Source organism: Pelodiscus sinensis, chromosome 1 (genome assembly GCF_049634645.1).
Source record: "Pelodiscus sinensis isolate JC-2024 chromosome 1, ASM4963464v1, whole genome shotgun sequence".
Classification (NCBI taxonomy): domain Eukaryota; kingdom Metazoa; phylum Chordata; order Testudines; family Trionychidae; genus Pelodiscus; species Pelodiscus sinensis.
Genome location: NC_134711.1, coordinates 118369242 through 118387901, shown reverse-complemented (window position 1 = coordinate 118387901; position 18660 = coordinate 118369242). Strand labels below are relative to the sequence as shown.

General features: G+C 43.6%; 1 long non-coding RNA gene across 1 annotated transcript; it reads left to right on the top strand.

Annotated features, from left to right (window-relative positions):
* The first annotated feature begins 928 nt into the window (after positions 1-928).
* Positions 929-18115, top strand: LOC142826667 (uncharacterized). Its single transcript, XR_012900865.1, has 3 exons — positions 929-1140; positions 2171-2250; positions 17980-18115. It is a non-coding gene; the product is annotated as an uncharacterized LOC142826667 (long non-coding RNA).
* Positions 18116-18660: the final 545 nt, after the last annotated feature.

Genomic DNA, 18660 nt, shown 5'->3' with positions numbered 1-18660 from the left:
ACTTGGTGGAACATAAAGAAGAAAACCTCCCAATAAATCCAAAGTGCCTGTTAACTCCGGTACCCAATGCATAGGCAGACTGTTCTACAGAAAATCAGTGAAAGGGAAGACATTGCACTCAAAGTGAATGGGGTTACATTTTGCAACAATTGTGCCAGAGTTCACTATGCAAAAGGTTATTTGAGTCACTGATAGATATGTTTTGAATGTCCACTCTGATCTTTGGACAGATCAGCCCCACGCTGTTCCATTTCTTTAACTTTGATGTCACTTTGTTTTAGAATTAGTAATTCATTTTATCCATTTTAGAACTTAGGGAGCAAAACATCTAATTGGCTAAATACAAATTATAATAATTCCTCACTTATATTCCAAAGTGCTGTACAATGACAAATAAGCATCTTTTCCCCCCTTTTCAGATAGTGAAAGCCATATAAGAGAGAGATGTTCAGTGAATTTTCCAGTGTTACACAAGTCTTTGGCAGAGGTAGGAACAGAACCCAGAGCTCCTAAAGTCTCTTATCATAAGGAATGTAGGAACGCACATCAGAAGCATAAGCTCCAAATGTCCATTTTTCTAGTTCATGGATTCTCAATGGTGGCTTGCTGATATCAGGTTTTAGGACCACAACTTTCTATATGCTTGGATGGGATTTAGTTGTGCAACTCACAGTTTATGACAATATTCTGTTGTTTAAAGCTGTATTTTTGCTATTTTTCTCTTTAAATTATTTGGAATAATGTTTTTTGATTTATGATCTGATAGCAAGGGTGCATTATAGACATTTTAATTTTAAGTCTTCAAATGTGCCTTTGTAGTCCCTACAGTGTGTACCTACAGTGGAAGCCATACATTTTCTGCAGTGCTTATTGTATCACTATGTAAAATTTCAGTGGGACCTTAATATGTTCATTCTGTATCCACAGCCTTGAAAATGCCACTTTTCTGCAAATATTGAGCTCTGATTTGGATAAACTGGTTTAAGATTCAACAGAAGTGCACAAGCTGCAGAGCACTGTTGAATTATTTTGAGACATTTTTTCCCAAATACATACAATTACCATGTAATGAAGTTGCAGGCAAGAAAGAGCTGGATGGCTGGGGATTTGGTAATAGGATATGGAGCCTTTCATCTCAAGGTACTGTTGCAAAACTGGGCTAGGTTGGTACGAACTGAAAGCTGTTCTCTGTAATTGGTAGGCTTAATCTAGTTCTTAGTGGAAACATTACTTTTGTCATTAATTTTCCTCCTGATTGACGAAGAGCAAAGAGGCCAAGGGTTGAAGAAGGCATGGATGTGAATCACCTTCTCAGATGTTGGAGGGATTCCCTCTGAGCAGGGCTGGCCTTACCATGAGGTGAACTGAGGTGGCCGCCTCAAGTGCCAGACTGGAGAGGGGTAGGGGAGAAGGGGCGCCACTAGGACCCAGAGTGTAGAAAATTGTGTCTGCTGCTGGTGCACATGTAGGTAGCAGAGCAGTACCATGAGAGGAGTAGAACAGGAAGAAGGCAGAATTGAGATTTTTGAAAGTTTTGGCCCAAGCTAGGGAGCATGGAGGTGTCATTTGAGCTCCCCACCTCAGGTGCCAAAATGTTGTGGGCCAGCCCTGCCTCTGAGACAGATTTAAGGGATAGAATGAGGGAGCTCATACTTCCATTATTATTGTGGGGGCTATTTTCTAGATAAATGGGGACTTCTATCTCCAGTGTTATAAATCCAGAACATCTAAGGAGCATTAGGATTCACAATTTTTCTTAAAAAAGAATAAGTACTGAGGTGAATGATCAATTGATATTGCCACTGTGACCCCCAGCACTCCATTCGGAACATTAGCTACACTCTTGAAAGAAAAGAATGGAGAGGATAACATTATATTTTCCTATTAGTATGTGCCAGAGATATGCATATGTCTTTAGAGTATACCACTGCAATCATTATGGACATTGAAACTCATGGATCAGTGTGTATATAGGACAGCGCTAAATGTAGTTCATATTCTTGGTCAGTTTCTTTGATTTGTCTATAAAAACTGTGGGAAGAGCAGACAGAAATCCTCTGCCTAGATTTTGCTTTTATTGATTGCCACTTGTAACAATAACTGAATTCGGTAGATTAAAAGTGTGATGTATTTATACCATATATGATTAACTGAGGCTTTTGTTTGCAAGGCTGAGATTGAAAGCGATTTCCCTGATGATTTCAAAGGCAGGAAGGAGTTTTACACATGTCTTTGAAAGCCACTCTACAAGTAAGTAAAGAATGTAACAATAACATGCAGGTGTGCTCCATCTATAAGTTGATTGTCCTACTTTGTACTAAAATAACTGTTAGGATTGTCTCTGTCCTTGGAAAATGGAGGCCTGGTCTTCACTTAAAATATATGTCGACATGGCTCATTATGGGGAAAATCCACACCCCTGCATGCCATAACTATGCTTTTCTAACCCACTAGTGTAGATACATCTAGGGTGAGAGAAGAATGCTTCCACTGAGCTACTCTTGTTCAATAAAATCCCTCCCATGGGCCTAGACTGCACCTATACAATAGAATTCTGCCATGGTATCTGTCCTGCGTTAGTCCATGTGGTGTAGACATGGCCAGAGATCTGTGTTCCTGCAGCTCAGGAAGCTCACAGGATAAGTGTAATGGCCCACACGCTGTAGGACTAGAAGGAATTGTTTTGCTTGAATCAATCCATAAGTAATGAACTTCTATGGTACCCCAAAATGATCTTTAGTGAGTGGTGTGGAGGTGTTTATTGTTTTGTTAATACTTCTATTGAGAATTTAAAGAAACACCAAAAATATGCAGTCAGGAAGGCCACTATTTGTGTTGTTTATGCGCAGTGCAACAGGCACACCTCATACTACTCACTTTAGTTAATGTTGCGAAATGGTTTCTGTTATAAATTATTTTCATACACCTCAAGGCCTGAGTCTCCACTCTCACCCACCTTTACCTTTACTCCTTGGATGGAGTTACCCTAAATCTAAGGAGAATCCGGCTCAATAGGTACTGTACTTTAAGTCACTGTATGGCAGTGTCTGAGCAGTGTGTCCAGCCTCTTGACAGCCTCGTCATCAGCCATGTGAAGAGCCAGCAGCCTGCCAAAGTACGTCAGCTGGCACTCGTGAAGGAAATATGACAGCCTGAAGTTGATTGCATCTATATTGCGGGTTATTAGGGAGACTCCTATTTAAAGACACTGGTCACACACAGTTGCCCTGTCTTGTTCAAAACTAGTTCAGGGATCACCGCATGTGCCTTGGCAGGTCAAAACCTGGTGGGCAAATGGTTGTGTCGGTGATGAGAGATTGATTAATGACTATTGTCATGGGCTGTGGGTGAACCCCTGGCTTGGGGAGGCTATCGCCCTAGCACCACTTCTTCTTTAGGCCCCACCGGAGTCCAGCCTCATCCCCATTGTGGTCATTGGGTCCCTATCCTGTGCCCCTAGCATCCCCACCATTGTAACCACTAGCCCCTGCTTCCTGGCCCCGAAGCCTGGGGTTACCAGGTAGCATGACACCAGCCCAGCTGGCCCTAGAGCATGGGCAGGCCAGGAAGTGCAGCCCCTTCCTTCCCAGCCCTAGAGTGCAGGGACTGGATAGCTCAGCCCCAGCCTTCTTGGCCCCAGAGTGTAGGAGGCAGCCAGCAATGTCCTGGCCCCCAGCGCCTGTCCTGGAGTGCAAGGAGGCTGGGCAGCACAACCTCAGCCCTGGAGTATCAGGAAGCCTGGTATCGCAGCCCCAGCCTTTCTAGCCCCAGAATGCAGGAAACCAGGCAGCCAGCAGAACTGGAAGCAGGAGTGGAGCTGGGCGCAGTGTGTGACTGGGCCAGACCTGGCAGTTTGGGGAGGGTTAGCTCCCTCTGCCTCTGATACTGCTGCCACCCATGGCTATGTTTAGACTGCAGAGCTTTTCCGGGATACCTTGGGTATCCCGGAAAAGCTCTGCTGCATCCAAGGAACGCGTTTGCTTTTTCAGAACAGTTTCCAAAAAAAGTGGACGTGGTTTTTTGGCATCTCTGTATTCCTCTTGGTGAGAAGAATAAGGGATGTTTTGAAACAGGAGTTTTTTCTGAACTTTGGCCCCATGTAGACAGGCCAAATTTTGGAAAATGCTCTTTCGGAAAATAAGGGGAAGAAGATACGCGAATTGTGTATCTTTTTCCAACTTTTCTCTGCAGTGTAGACATAGACCATGACTGTTGTCACTGACCACTTATTATGGCAAGCAGATTCCACTGACATGTCCTGTGGTGACATCAGAGACCATAGAAGGAATCTAAAAGACAGGCATACTGGTGTGTGGTTAAAGAGATCAGTGTCACTGCTCTCACTGAACTTGGCCAGGGCTCAGGAGCAGGATGGAAACTCCTTCACAGTGAATATGGGGCAGTGCTATGTTACTAAGTGCTGGCAGCCATGGCAACATAGTTGCATGTAAAGTCCTGGTAACAATGTGCATAGTTTTGTTACTCTGCACATGAGCCAGCCTCTAAGATGAGTGACACAAGGTGAGGTGCCGCACAGTACTCTGCTGTTGAATAGCAGAGGGTAAGGTCTAATGTTCTTAGTATCCAGGCACTTGAACATCAGCAGTAACTTTAATTCATGCAGTAATATTAATTTGAGAAATTGCAGTTTGAATTATATTTTAGTGTATGCAACAGATGATGTGTAGTGATATAATAAGTTCAGCTTTGAGAAAAAAAATGTTACCACAAAAAGGCGTACCCTTTTGGATGATCCTTTGATACGTCTTCCATATTTTGAAAATTTATCCATTTCATCACCTTTTGCAATGGGAAACATACTAAAACAAGCTTTAACCCATGATAATTGTCTTACATAATAATAATAATAATAATAATAATAATAATAATAAAAGCTTGACGTGCCTCTTTGCACTATATTAGTGCTAATTTGTACAGGCAATTGTCTGTTGTCATGAAATTTAAACAGCTACCCCCAGAGATAAGTAAACAATGATACAGACTAGTTCCCTACAGCTGTTGTCACTAATTACTGTTATTTTGGAATTGTTCTTCCCTAGGTTCTACCATTGCTGTAGATAGATTGTCAGTGCAGTAAGTGAGGCTAAATGAAATTGTAACTCTTGTACAAAATTTCGTATCTTGTCATATGCAATTTATAATCTGATAAATGAGATATTATCTTAATATTCAGTCAGGCATGTGTCTTGATATTTGGGGGTGGGGTAGCTGAATTTTATTGAAATGCCAGGTCTATATCTAACTGCTTTTCATTGCTAAAGTGAACAGGCAGGGCTGCTGACAGAAATGCTGGGCCCCTGGGCAAGATGGAAGGGTGGTTCTGGGGCTTTGGAAGGGGTGGAGCCTCTGGCAGAAGTGACGGGACTGGGGCTAGCCTCCTCCAGCCAGCCTTCAGCTCTGCCTGGCCCTGACAGCAATTACAAGGGTCTAGGGCAGCTGCCCCTTTTGCTCCATCAGCATCCCTGCATGCCCACCACTGCTGCTGGCCCAGCATGGCATTGCCACATGGATGTGGAGCTGGACCACTGGTGACTGCTGGATGGTGCACACAGCACTCACAAGTCACCATGCCCACAATTTAAATTGCCATGATTTAAAAGTGGCAGGGAGCTCCGAGCAGCCACCATTACTACCACAGCCGTGGGCCCTTTTAAGTAACCTGGGCCCCTGGGTAATTGCCTATTTTGCCCTCCCTGTCCGCAGCCCCGTGAACGGCAAAATAGCTATGATCTAAAGATAGGCCCAAATGACTGTTTTTAATGTTCAGATCTGAATCTTGATCTAAATCCAGGTTTCCCAAATGTTCAGAGCCAGAAGAGAAATCAGAGTCTCCACCGTTGTGGAGATGGATTCAAGCAGCTGAGTTCAGATTCAGATATGGCTCAGAAGCTGAACTCGGAAATTCAGAGTAGGTTCAAATTGGAACACCTGATCAAAATAACATGCTAAGCAACTAGAGTTTGTAATAAATCACTCTTCTTCAGGCAAAGACACTGTGTCTAAATATGGTCTGTTGAAATCAGTATAAGTATATAATGCATATATATTCTCCCATTGTTAAGAGAGGGGAAGGATAAAGTAGGCACCCAGGTAACACAGTGATGGGCATGATATCAGAAACAAGAGATAGATGTGGTAAGGCTGTTGGCATTTGGAATTGTAGAAAGATGATCCTAACACATTCTTTCCTATTTCATTTTAAGCCCTAGTCAATGCTGGGTAGATGACAGTTGGTTGAGATTTTTGATGAAACATTTTTTCAATTGGAAAATGCCCATTTGTCAAAACTCAAACTTTTTATGGAAAAAGGTTCTGGTGATTTTTAAAAACATTTTAACAATAAAAAAAAGGAAATTCCACATTTCTGGTTTGACATGCCTTTGTGTTGCAACATTACAGTTAAACCGTACTAAAATATATTTTAAATGGTTTAAACTGAAATCAAATGTTTTGAAATTGTCCCTAAACATTCCAATTGACTGGAACCCATCTTTTTCCACTAAAAAAAAATCAGTTTCTGAAAAATTCTAAAGATTTTGATTTTTGTATCCCAATTCACCTAGTGTGAATACTCATATGATACCCATATGAGAGAAATGAGCTCTACAGTTCCAAGTTATGATTTAAGAGTGCCAGTATATTGTGACATAATAAGCCATTTCTACTTTGCACAGTTATGTGAAGGTCATTCATTCCTGCTGTGCAGTGTTTGCAGAGAGCTAGAGGCACGTGTCCAGCTTATGCCCCATACCAGTGTCAAAAGAGTATTATTGTGTGAGCCATACCAACTGTCAAGGTCATGTACCTCTCGCTATATTTATAGCAGTGGCTCAGTGTCACCAAACAGGGGTATGTTAAGTACCTACAACACTAGCAGTTCTCCAAATGCATTCCCTTTCCACTTGCTGTTGTGACTCCCACCACCTGTGTTGCTCCTGTATTAGCCCTTTACTCTGCTGTATCACACCTTATATTGTTTCTCTAAGAGCTAAGGAGCCCACAGGGGCAGAATGGGTGAGTCTGTGAATGGGAACCATTCCAGGAATACTTGCAAAGAATGTTCTGTGAAATGATGTTAGTGAATCATCACTGAGCCAACGCCCCTGCATGATGCAAAAGGAAACAGTGCTGCCTTTCTGAGATGTGAAACTAAACTTCTGGCCAGTTAGGGTTATGCATGATCTTTTTGCAAAAACAGCCAGTTTCACATCCTTTTGATTCTGGAAGTCACAAAGAAGCTGCAGGTTATCATATAATTTAGACCCAGGTGTTTCTTGGCTGGTACATTTTTTTAGAGATGCTTCATATATCATTGAACAAGACTGCCAGTGTTCCCCTGCAGGAGGGCAACCTAACAGCATCTCTTAAAAGAAGTGGTTGTTGGCTCCATGTTTCAGGAGCCATCTCTTCATGCTAATAATCTCACAAACTATCACTCTTTCGGCGTGGAAGATTATTAGTTAGAACAGCAATCATTGCCTGATTAATTAAATGGGTCAGCAATTACTACGTTCTTACTCATATCATTTATGCTTGAAGATAGGGATCAAGGTGCTTCTTCTCCACTCCGGGACATTTTTCCAGTGCAGAGAATTAACTTGAAAAAGCTCATCATTATCAATGTCCCTCATGGCTTAAATCTTTAAATGCCTTAACTGACACACTGTCCAATTCCCCTGCCTTCTCCTGTTTCATCTTCTTTACACCACTCTCTGAGTCTCCACCATTGTGAGTGGTCTTGTGGGGGTGTTGCTTTTGCATACTTCTCTCCACACTTGCTTAGCATTCTCTTTGGCGAGCAGTTCTCAGAAAACTGCTGCCACCTCCTAATGATTCCACCATCTTCCCTCAGCACTTTTCCATTTTCACCTTTTGACATATGCTGCACCTCTCAAGCCCTCTGTGCTTCTTTGTCTAATTGTGGCTAGTCTACATATTCCTTTCTCCACATGTCTGTTGAGCTCTGATTCGATAATCCAGTCCTCAGCTTGTGGTACTTCACTCCTCACTTGGCCCAGCACTGCCTAGAATGTCTCCTTCTCCTCAATTGTACAATCAACTTGCAGCGTATAATTAGGCCTGTGGATGGGTGGTGGGAGGCAAAGGGGACCAACTGCCCAAGGGCCTGGTGATTCAAAAGGGCCTGGGGTTCCCGGCTGCCGCTACCACTATTGTGGGAGTAGTGGTGGTTGAAGCCCCAGGCCCTGTTTCCGGGGAACCAGGGGGGGGCACTCTGGACAGATCTCAGTGCAGTCTGGAATTGGTGCTCTGGGTGGCCCTGAGGAGTGGCTGCCCCAGCCCTACCCCTTCCACCTGTGGCCCTGCCTTTTCTAGGAGCTTGGAGCAGGGGTCCCCACCACCACTTTGTCCAGGGGCCCAGCAAGTCTTCTTGGCCCCTTGCATGTAAAACATTTACTCTCTTCTCATTGCTATTCTTTCCTCAGCCAGTTACTCTACCTTTGGAAATCCACCATCTTATCCTATAATATTCCTGCTGCAATTTTTCTACTTGCTATTGAGCCAGGGTACATTAGATTGTAACTTTCCTAATGTTCATGGACTTTGACCCCTTCCATTTTTGTCCCTTGTATTAAACCAGTTTGTCTTTTCACCATGTTGGCTACTTCTCGTGATTTCCTAGTCCTTGTCCCCACATTCAGGGAAGCCAAACACTATGCTTGGGCTCACCTCTCTAACAACATGCATCAAGTATGTGTGGGCCTTTTCCACACCTGCCCGTCAAAGTGGTCACATGTCGTTTCAGGGAGACTCTCTAGCATTGTACTAATATGCTCCATGGAGATGAAGATTCCTAGAGTCAGATGTTCTTGGTTTGAAATCAGAGTCCCTTCTCCAAGGTAGATTGCCTACCATGACCAAGGTGCTCCATCTGCCTGGAGCAATCTACTTCTCAATCTGCCAAACAGACACCTTTCACACCCATATCTGTGAATATGTCTCGAGCCCCAAGACAGAGTACTTGGTTCAGATTTCTGAGTCTTAAGCCTCCCAGGACCTTGGATATCTCACTTCACTGCTCTGTGCCTCAGTTTCTCCATCCATAAAACAGGCAGTACTTGTCACAGCTGTAGTTGAGCACTCTCTTGGCCACTCACCAGACTTGTTGTAAAGGGATCCAGCTACTGAATCACTGTGTTTTTTTTAAGCCTCAGAAGTTTGAACCAAGGGTACTTCCCCTGACTGGAGCCTTTAAACGCTCACAGGATATAGTTCTGTCTAGCACCCATTCCTGGTAGTGGAAGCCTCAACTCAGTTCTAGACCTGAACTCTGTGGCTGACCGTAGCATCCAAAGTTCCTGGAACACTGATGAAGTTTAAACATGGACTTGGCTTCAAGCATTTCAGCTCATGTCTACTTTGTATTATTTTTATACAATTACCAGATACATAGAACCGTACAAGAAAAACAAGGTACAGTTTATTTCTGCTAACCTCTGTGCCCATGAAACACATTCACCTATGTACATCCTAAAAATATGTATAGTCAAATATAATTTCCCCCATCCAAATATAATTTTCCCTATAGCATTTGGCTGTCAAAAAAGCAATGCTACAAATTAAACAAGTCTTTAAGGTGCTGCAAAACTATTTGTTGTTTTTAAAGTTTTTCCAGGTACAGACTAACTCGGCTATCCCTCTGCAACAAATTAAAGCAGTTATATGATGAAGAGGGAACAATCATTTCAAGTTTTAACTTGGTCTCTAACATGCATATCTGCATGCATGTGTGGTAGGGAATTTCACAGCCTGCTGTTCAACAGGACTTAATCCAGCTCCCATTGACTTTAATGGGAGTTGGACTGGCTCCAAAGGGCAAATCATTCTTGCTTGAGTTATGGGCCTGCTTTTATGATTAAGGGACTGGATTGTGCAGTCTTGCTGTCTTGAGGACATATACTCCACATATGGGCTCATTTACCTCAGTGATACTCCTTATGGAATAAGGGTATGTCTACACTACCCTGCTAGTTCGAACTAGCGGGGTAATGTAGGCATACCGCACTTGCAAATGAAGCCTGGGATTTGAATTTCCCGGGCTTCATTTGCATAAGCGGGGCGCCGCCATTTTTAAAACCCCGCTCGTTCGAACCCCGTGCAGCGCGGCTACACGGGGCACGAACTAGGTAGTTCGAACTAGGAAGCCTCGTGGAATGAGGAGTAATGGTAGTTCGAACTAGGAAGCCTAGTTCGAACTACCTAGTTCATGCCCCGTGTAGCCGCGCTGCACGGGGTTCGAACGAGCGGGGTTTTAAAAATGGCGGCGCCCGGCTTATGCAAATGAAGCCCGGGAAATTCAAATCCCGGGCTTCATTTGCAAGTGCGGTATGCCTACATTATCCCGCTAGTTCGAATTAGGATGGTAGTGTAGACATACCCTTAAGGTATGTCTACACTACCCCGCTAGTGCGAACTAGCGGGGTAATGTAGGCATACCGCACTTGCAAATGAAGCCTGGGATTTGAATTTCCCGGGCTTCATTTGCATAAGCGGGGCGCCGCCATTTTTAAAACCCCGCTCGTTCGAACCCCGTGCAGCGCGGCTACACGGGGCACGAACTAGGTAGTTCGAACTAGGAAGCCTCGTGGAATGAGGAGTAATGGTAGTTCGAACTAGGAAGCCTAGTTCGAACTACCTAGTTCATGCCCCGTGTAGCCGCGCTGCACGGGGTTCGAACGAGCGGGGTTTTAAAAATGGCGGCGCCCGGCTTATGCAAATGAAGCCCGGGAAATTCAAATCCCGGGCTTCATTTGCAAGTGCGGTATGCCTACATTATCCCGCTAGTTCGAACTAGGATGGTAGTGTAGACATACCCTTAAGGTATGTCTACACTACCCCGCTAGTGCGAACTAGCGGGATAATGTATGCATACCGAACGTGCAAATGAAGCCCGGGATTTGAATTTCCCGGGCTTTATTTGCATAAGCCGGCCGGCGCCATTTTTAAATGCCGGCTTGTTTGAACCCCGTGCCGCGCGGCTACACGCGGCACGGGCTAGATAGTTCGGAATAGCTTGCTAGTCCGAACTATCTAGCCCGTGCCGCGTGTAGCCGCGCGGCACGGGGTTCGAACAAGCCGGCATTTAAAAATGGCGCCGGCTGGCTTATGCAAATAAAGCCCGGGAAATTCAAATCCCGGGCTTCATTTGCACGTTCGGTATGCATACATTACCCCGCTAGTTCGCACTAGCGGGGTAGTGTAGACATACCCTAAGATACTAGTCAGTGTTGGTACATACCATAATATGTCCCAAGGAAAGAAGTCTGTTGTCCCTGGTGATTGCTGCTGTAAGTGGATGATGACGCATGAGAAAGAACATTATAAGTAATCAGTTTTTAAATATTCCCTCCCATGAATGCAAAAACATTTCTTCACAGACTAAATTAAGGACTGTGTGTGCAATCATGTCATTAAAGCGGTTAGAGAATGGCTTTTACAGATATTTCCTTGTTCTCAAAAATCTATTAAATCAATTTGTTTGCTAGGCAGACTGTCTAAACAAATGACCCTATTTAAAATTAAACTCATACAGAAGTAAGCTGGTTAGGAAGCAAGTGAAGCAAAGACAAAAATAAGAATATAAATATTTGTTTCCCTTCATTGTGAGAGGGTTGTGTTGCATTCCAGGCTGCATGTGCTTCTGATCTTTCCCAGCAGTAGGATGCAAAAAGAGTCCCCGAAAGGCACAGAAAAGTCATAACTAGAAAGAGGATGCTGCGCTAGTCAAAAGGGAATAGATTAATGTAACCACATTTTAATAAGTATGGCATTGCTACAGGAACACCTGCACTGCACTAGTCATTGTCCCCCAAATATAGGAAGATATGACCCTTCCCCAAAGGACATGAAATTTCTGCAACTCATTCTCCATGGGCAACCAGACAGGACCCCATTGGCTTTGATGAGGTGCTGCTTGGATGCAGGATCCTACCAGCGCGATGCTCAGTGCAAAATTGGGGCCTGCGAAGATATTCCCAAGCAAAGAGCAGCAGAGAAGAGTAAAGCACAGAATCACTTTTTTTGTTTGTTTTTAGTATAAATAGCAGCTGCCCTCAATTGTGAGCTGGTTGGCAAATGTTTTCTTCACACCCATGGAAAATGTCAACAAAAACATCAAGTGTCCATTTTACTGACATTTTCACTGGAAAAGGTTTCCTTTCTTGAAAAAAATGAAGATTGATATCTGTTATTTTTGGTAACAAAAACTGATTTGGGGATGTGTGTGTCAAAAACAGTCAAAATCCAAACAAATTTTAGATAGAAACTGAAAAGTTCTGGGCCAATTTTTTCTGGCATTTTATTTTCTAGTAAAGAAATCAATTTTTTTCAAGGAAAGCAAACAGTCTGAGAAGACCTTCAGTTTGTGAAAACCCCCGTTTTCAATAAAATGAGTTTGGACAGAACATTTTCAATCTGCCTTCTAGCACAGTGATTTTATTGACTGTCTTCTCCCCCCCCCCTTTCTTTTTGTGGTGGATGTCAGACCTGGAAATATTAAACCATGGCTAGTGGTTTCTTCCCTTAGGTCTATGAAGTCACTACTATGAAATAGTTTTTATCCCCTGCATGTGAGAGGATTGCTTGTACTGTTGAGCCACTATTTGGTTGTCCTTGCTTTCCTCTGTCCAGACCCAGTAACAACAATCTAGGTAAACAGGATTGTCTTTCAGATCAATTTCCAGTGGCCCAGGCATTTTAACTTCAACTCAACCTTTGAGGTCACAGGATCATATTCTGCACAAACCGATAGCTGATTAAACTTGAAGACACCAGCTGGGTTACTCAGATTTACACTCTGACATGTAATCCTTTCTTCTCCTGGTATTCCCAAAATGTGAATCTTTCACATTTGGGCAGTATTGCCTAAGGTTTTTGGAGGACAGCTTGCCTGAAAAATAGTTGGTGAACACTACTGCTTCTTTTGTCGTTTGTCCTTCAATTTCACCTCATCCTCCACACTAACAAGGTACATATTCTTCAGATCTAATTTGCCATTGAGATTACTGTTTTAGGTTTTGATTTAGGAAAGCATCATGAGTCAGGACAGCATATAAGCATAATCGTGAATTCAATAGGACATAAGCACATCCTTAAATCCTACCCCAAACTGGGACAGATTTAAGCACAAGCCTAAATGCTTTCCTGAATTTTGTCCATAGAAGAAATAAAATCAAAATGCTAAGTAAATTATGGCAAGAAAACACTAAATTGAGATAGAAAATTAGAACTACTGAATCAAAATCAAATTTTCAGGGTTCAAATGTTAGTCTAGCAAATATCCAGGTGAGATTTGTGTTTATTCCAGAGGAAACAAGCAGGAAAACAGTATCAAAAGGATCCTGGCATCGCAACAGCAGCAGTGATTTTGGCATTGGGTAATTTTAAGCTTTGCTTTCCCCACCCACCCTTAACAATATTGTCCAATATTTTTGTAAGAACTCTGGAATCTGGCTCCCAGTTGTGGCCCCTTTATGTCTGTGAAGGTGCTGCAGTGGCCGCATGGAAAACTCTACCAGTGCAGAGGCAGTGCAGACTCAACATACATAATTAGCTGCCACAGCTCTATGGTGACTCCATGTAGGGAAATGCTGAGAAGGAATGGCAAGAGCACTCTGAACTCTAGCCGCACTAGACGGCAGATGAAGGTGATCAGATAGCCAGGGTGAAACACATTATTTTGGGGGAATACAGTTGTGTATATAAGACAAACCCCAAATATTGGGATACTCCTGATACTATAGGGACATCTGGTCACCCTACTGCAGCTCAGGCCATGAGCAACCCAAACTAGACAGCCTACCACAAATTACAGCAACCTCAGGCTAGGTTCTGAGAGGCACTAAGGTCTATGCTTTGCCTCCCCAACTCCCAAGCTGAAGTTGGTCTACTGTGCCTCCTAAGAGGTGCAGCATAGAATTGGGTTCTATATTTTACAACAGTATTTTGCAGTGTTCACTGAGATGACCACCGAATGCACTTGTGAGGTTTTGTTCCTTTTAAATAAGGGTACCACTCCAAGCATACTGAATTAAGAAAAAATTAAACTCGGTCACGTCTCAGTGCAGTACAGCCATCACAGGAATTAAACAGAATCAGATATGTACTCTCACAATGCCCCTCCTCCTCACACCACAATGGAAAACAGGAAGCTAGGTTGCAGTGAAATAGAGAAGATGGCTACAAATTGAAAAGTTTAGGTAACATACCGTATTTTCTGGCGTATAAGGCTACTGGGCGTATAAGACGACCCCCTAATTTTTTAGTTAAAAGATAGGGTTTCGTCTTATACCCCAGCACCCCTCCGCCTCCCCGGCTTTGCTCCCGGTGTCCCTGGTCTGCTGGAGACGGTCCCCAGCAGACCAGGGACACCGGGAGCAAAGCCTCTGAGGACGCCCCGGCAGCGGGACAGCCCCGGTGCGCCTGGGCTGCCCCGCCGCCGGAGCCCCTCCGCGGCTTTGCAAAGCCTCGGGGGAAGCTGGCGGCAGGGCATCCCAGGCGCGCCTGGGCTGCCCCACCGCTGGAGCCCCCGCTGCCGACTTCCCCCGAGGCTTTGCAAAGCTGCGGAGGGGCTCCGGCGGCGGGGCAGCCCAGGCGCGCCTGGGATGCCCCGCCGCCGGCTTCCCCCGAGGCTTTGCAAAGCCGTATACCCAGCGTATAAGACGACCCCCGATTTTGGGGGGATGTTTTTTAACATCAAAAGTCGTCTTATATGCCGGAAAATACGGTAGTCACATAGTTCGGTGCGTTTGCTCTTTTTCCACTGCAGCAGTGAAGTAGTGGCACATGAACAGTTCATAACTATACCTGAGTGAATAATTGATTTTTTGGTTCTGTGGCCAAACCCAAAAACCTGCGAAAAAAATATTGGTTTGTTGAAAACTGAAACTAATTTTTCTCTCCAATATGATAAATCAAAAACAACAACAAACAATGTTGTTTAGATTAAGCAAACTATTTAAAATGTTGATTTGAATTAACATACAGTTTAGAAACTGAAATGAAAAGTAAAAAATTGGTTGTTTCAAAAACGTGGACAAAACATTTAGACGAGGATCATCGATTAATAGCGGTTAGCTCAAAAAAAATCTCATACAAGTACCATAATCCAATCTTTTTGTTGTAAAAGTTCAATTCATAAAATGTAGACTTTTTTGTTACATAACTGCACTCAAAAACAAAGCAATGTAAAACTTTAGAGCCTACAAGTCCACTCAACCGTACTTCTTATTCAGCCATTCACTAAGACAAACAAGTTTGTTTACATTTATGGGAGATAATGCTACCTGCTTCTTATTTAAAATGTCACTTGAAAATGAAAACAGGTGTTTGCATGGCACTTTCATAGCCAGCATGGCAAGATATTTACATGCCAGATATGCTAAACATTCGTATGCCCCTACATGCTTCAACCACCATTTCACAGCGTATGCTTGCAAGCTGATGATGCTTGTTACCTGCATTCTGTCATATATTTCATGCTATAGCAGAATCAGATGATGACCCTGGACATGTTATTCATTTTAAGAACACTAACTGTAGATTTGACAACATGCAAAGAAGGTATCAATGTGAGATTTGTAAAGATAGCCATAGTACTTGACCTAATGTTTAAGAATCTGCAGTGCCTTCCAGAATCTGAAAGAATCCAGTCATGAAACATGCTTTTAGAAGTTTTAAAGAGCAACACTCTGATATGGAAACTACAGAACTCAAACCGCTAAAAAAGAAAATCAATCTTTTGCTGGTGGCATCTGATTCAAGGTCATGAAAGTGAACCTGCATGGATCTGCACTGATTTGAATCATTATTGAGCAGAACCCATCATCAGTATGGAAACACAAATTCTGGAATGGTAGTGCGAACTAGCGGGGTAATGTATGCATACCGAACGTGCAAATGAAGCCCGGGATTTGAATTTTTCAGGCTTTATTTGCATAAGCTGGCCGGCGCCATTTTTAAATGCCGGCTTGTTCGAACCCCGTGCCGCGCGGCTACACGCGGCACGGGCTAGATAGTTTGGACTAGCAAGCCATTCCGAACTATCTGTACACCTCGTACTGAGACTGTGTTCCTCAGTAATGGCCTTTATATTGGGAGTTGTTAGATATAAAAGCAAACCAAAAAGGAACACCCTGTCCAGCTTGCTGAACATATGGCTGGCCCAATGAATGGGGAATTTGGTGAGGCAGAGAGTAATTACTCTTACTGGATATGCATGAGACATGTTAGTTTCAGTTTGCACAGGTTTCAGTCTGCATAGTTTCCACTCTCTCTGAGTTTCTCAAATTTCCCTTCCTCCTATTCATTCAAACCCAATGGGAGTGACAAATCTCAAAACCAGAAAATGTCATGCTCAGGATATGAGTTAGTAAGAATTTGCAAGGTATGGTTCAACCCACAGTCCTCCTATTCTAGGCCAAAGTGTCACAAGTTTCATTATGAAACCAAATAAAACAAAATCAATCTGCACAATGAGTGCTCATCCAGAGGCAGGAGGCATTTCTACTTTGAATTGCAATGTAGGCCTCACAGTCCCCCACCCCCACATTACTTCCTATGCAACTCAGTCACTCTCATTTCCTTGTTCAGCCAACTAAGGTTTTCTTTTCGTTGTGAGAGCAGCACAGTGTCATAACTGTGGCTGAGGTGAAAGGGTCTGATACATCAGAGCACGTAATGCCAACACCTCACTGTTGCATGGAAGAAGCAATGGAAAAGATGGTACTTGTAATATTATGGTACCCTGTGTAATATTATTTCTCTATTTTGACTTAATAAAAGGCCTGGGTTCTAGAACAACATACCTGTGAGCAGGCCTCATGCCAGCACTTCAGATAGTAAGAACATGTACAGGCAGAATGAATGCACATTAAGTACGGTGTTAAAAGCATGATTTTCAGCCAACAAGGTTGAATTGTCTGTGCATGCTAATCTTTCATGCCTGGAGATGCTCTGGATAAATAGATTTCATACACTAATCCACCCCTGAGTTGGATTGACTTTCAGAAGTAAAAAATAGCTTCCATGAGGGTGTAAAGCAGGAGATTAGTGAGTCTGAATCAGGCACAGTGTTATTGGTGGAGGGAAAGGACTGAGAAGAGGTATAAAAACAGTGTTTTCCAGCTTTTTGTCTCTCCCCAAATCATGGCAGTATTGTATAGGCTACTTGGAAGCAGGGGTCCACTGCGTCTGCAGAAAAGATGAACTCCTTCTATGCCTGTTTCCAAAGTAGCGGGCATGACCATGATCTAACAGTCTTTAATATGGCTAGCTAATTTGCACACTAACCCATTGCACACACTGGGCCAAAATTTCTGCTCCATCCAGTTTCTGCTGATCACTGATTCTCTGCCCCAGCCATGGATGAAGGCAGAGCAGATTGGAGATTGCTCAAATGTATGGTAGCTGGCAGAGGCCCCCAAAGTATCATCCACTGCCAAGAAACTGTCAGAGCTGAACACTGCCATGTCTTCTCCCCACTTCTCCTCCACCTTTACCATGTGCCCTGTGTGAGAGGGATGGGAGAGTGGCTTAGCAGCTGTATCCACTGGGGTCTTTCCCATGTTGGAAGATCCCTAGTTAAGGGGATATGATCAGTCTCAGCTCTCTTCTGTACCACTGGCAGTGTAAAGGGAGCAGAGCTGAACAAAAATCTGCCCTACTAATCCTACATACTAGATACCCAAAACATGTAACTGCACATCTAAGCACCCCACGATGCTGGCAGACGAGGTGTCAGCTCACGCCAATGCCCCAGGCCTAAACACTGGAAAATGCATAGTTGGAAACCAGCTTGCCTTCCCTGTGGGTTAATATAGTTAAAATAAATATTAGTGTTATGACATTGTGTTTAAACTTTATGGTAATAGAATTATTGTAGGATACTGAATGTATTATTATCCCTACTTATAATATCTGTATCCCGTATTGTTTTCTAAGCTAAAGGAAGGAAGAAGGAGCACTGGGGGCCAGAGGAAGTGATTTAAGGACATGTTGAAGGCAAACATGAAAAAGTATGACATTGGTGTTGACACTTGGGAGAGCCTTGCCCAGGAGCGTCCCTAGTGGAGAGCAGTAATCCCTGAGGGGGTGGCGCAATTTGAGAGGTTCTGCCACGGCACAGACGAGGAGAAGCAGAGAAGGAGAAAAGAGCTGCAAAAACTGCCCCATGTCCCTCCAACAGCCACCAGCACCTGTCACTTCTATGATAAGACTTGCGGCTCCAGAATCGGGCTGGTCAGCCATCAACAGATCCACAAATAGGAGGGTGACAGGAAGACGTTCTACTCATTATCGAGTGACCGCTGAGAGAGAGTCTGTAACTCTAAACTGGTTGTTCGGAAGCTCAAACTCAAATGGGGGAGGGAAGGGGAACTGTTGAAATCATACATAAAGTGTGACTTCATGAACAGGCTGGTTAGTGCCGGGGGTGGGAGTTACACTTGTTACTTTGTCTCAGAGGGGAAGCTGTGTTAGTCTGTAACTTTAAAAAACACTAAAGAGTCCTGCAGCATCTTAGGTCATGTCTACACAGGGGCGTTATTTCGAAATAACAAGGTGAGCATCCACACTACCACGCCTGTTATTTCGATGGGCTTGTTATTTCAAAATAATAACTCT